This window comes from Hipposideros armiger, unplaced genomic scaffold (genome assembly GCF_001890085.2).
Source record: "Hipposideros armiger isolate ML-2016 unplaced genomic scaffold, ASM189008v1 scaffold_76, whole genome shotgun sequence".
NCBI lineage: Eukaryota > Metazoa > Chordata > Mammalia > Chiroptera > Hipposideridae > Hipposideros > Hipposideros armiger.
Window position 1 is genome coordinate 2,721,130 of NW_017731426.1, and position 2,333 is coordinate 2,723,462.

The following is a 2,333-nucleotide window of genomic DNA, read 5'->3' on the forward strand; positions in this document are numbered from 1 at the left end:
AGTGTCACTGGCCCTCATATGTGGGATCCGAACCGGGGCCCTCTGGCATCCCAAGGGAGTTCTTAACCATCGCGCCACTCGGCCGGCCCGATCATCCCCAGATTCTTACAAGGTAGGTTTTATTAAAAAAATTCTTGCTATTTTACATATAGAGAAACAGGCACAGAGAGACTAAGTATTTGCCCATGTTCACACTGCTAGTAACTGTTAAGGTTAACATGTAAAAGCAGGCTTACTACAAACAATTGACTATATTTTTTCTAGAAACATGCTTAAGAATTTTGATTATGTGAAACATTTTAACAAATAAATTCCCCTTTGTGAATTCAGTGATGCAGAACAGAGTATGTATTTGTGTGTCTGCAGATTTTTGGCACAGATAATTTTGCTGGAGGAGCAACATTTAAGGGCAAATAACTAACATAACATACTTTGAGTCTTTCAATGGGCATGAAAACATCTGTTTCTGTGGTAACCAGCATAGGTCATGTGAGGGGTGAGAGAAGAATTAAAAAGGAAAGCTGTTGGTTTAGAATGTCTTAAACAATTTTTCTTTTGCAAACTCACTCTTTAAATGTATTATGCTATGATTTGACCTCTTGATGCTCCGAAGATGACAGATTCCTGAAAACTCTGTGAACTTGAGAGCTGCAGTTACAAGTGAACAGCCAATTTTGAAATAAATTGAAGGACCAGACTACTCTTTAATCTACTGCCTCTTCATTGGGAGAATTACAGTGTTTTGGCTGGCCGATTTTAAAGGTCTTCATGTTGTCTTTCAAATATCATGTCTGCCAGATTAAGAGGGAACAGGAAAAGAACCAGGAGTCACTAGCTCATAGGGACTTTTGGGGACATAGACTAGCTTGTGACTTCTAGTGAAAAGTGAACGGATAAGAAACAGTTCCCTGAGAGGATTCCAGTTTCATGAGGAATTAGGGATCAGTACTTCAGAACATCATGTGTGAATTCCTTAGGCTGAGGTGAGTCATACAGTTCAGGTGATTGGGAGAGGTGAGGTGGGAAGTAGAAGTTATTAATACCTAGAAAATCAAGTCTGAGCAGGGTATGAGGAGGAACAGAATATATCATCCTAAAATATGCCTCTTTGGCATGAGGATTATTTTGAGCTGAAAGCAATCAAGAGCAGACTCAGGAAAAGCTTTTTACCTTCCCCTTAACTGCCTAAAACATATTAGAAATAGGCCCTGTACCAGGAAGAGTGCTACTGCCAGAGATAACTTTTCCATCTGAGAGATTTACCTGCATGGCAGGGCAAACATTTGTCTACCAAACATTTGCTCTTCTCTTCCTGTGAATTGTCTTCCTCCCCTTTGAAGCCCCAGACCCCTGTCCTTCCTTTAGCTCAATATGGTATATGAGTCTCAATTGCCTGGCTCCCTTTGAGTCTCATAATTTTATGGGGCTCTTGTATATATGAAATTAATTTTTTTTCCCTTGTTAATCTGTCTTTTTATTAGAGTAGGGAGGGTCTCAGCCAAGAACCTAGAAGGGTAAAGGGAAAAATTTTTTTCTTCTCCTGCAGCACATTGACCTTAGTCCATCCATTGAAGGACTCCCAGATAAGAAAAACACATCACTGCCTTCCTCCCATTGTTCATGTATAGATCAATCCAATACTGCTCCTGGATATTTGGATAGATAAAGTGTTATTTATCAGTTCACAGAAATGAGACATAGCTTACTCATTGAGAAAAAAAACATTGAAATTATTAGCTAAAAGTATTCTGAAGCCAATCAAACTTTCTTTTTTTAATCAGTAGAGCTAGGTGGGTGTTTGTTCTGACCATTCCAAGTCTAGATAGTCCTTTCGCCCTCAACTACAGTGACTGTGCTAACAAGCAGCCAATGGCAGGTGAGGCTTAGGTAAGGTGGAACCGGAGGATGGAATAGCCTTCTCTGCAACTTCCAATCAGAGCCCAGAGTCAAAGGACAAATGTCATCCTTGCAGCTCAAGCTTGTTGTTCCTCCCTCTTATACTCTCCCGGGTAGTTTTATAGCTGTGCTGGCTGGGAAGACACTTTAATTCCATCTCTTGGCCTGTCATACAACGTCTGAGCAAAACATCACCCAGCAAGACCCATGGTATTTTTATTCTGCCATTTACAATCTCGTTTCCCAAGGCTGTATAAGCTGCTAATTAGTGAATTTCTAAGAAAAATATAGATATGGTAACTCACTTGCAAGTGACCACATTTCAGGTCATTTACATTGTGGCTACAGCTCCTTAGTCTTTTTTTTTTTTAAGATTTTTATTGGGGAATTGGGGGATGGGAACAGCGTGGGGAATTGGGGGTAGGGGAACAGAAAAG

At 40.2% G+C, this 2,333-nt stretch overlaps 1 protein-coding gene across 1 annotated transcript in view; it reads right to left on the reverse strand.

Annotated features, from left to right (window-relative positions):
* The window catches only part of ART4 (ADP-ribosyltransferase 4 (inactive) (Dombrock blood group)), a 15,996-nt gene that overhangs the window by 4,649 nt on the left and 9,014 nt on the right, over positions 1-2,333 (reverse strand). The window lies entirely within an intron of this gene.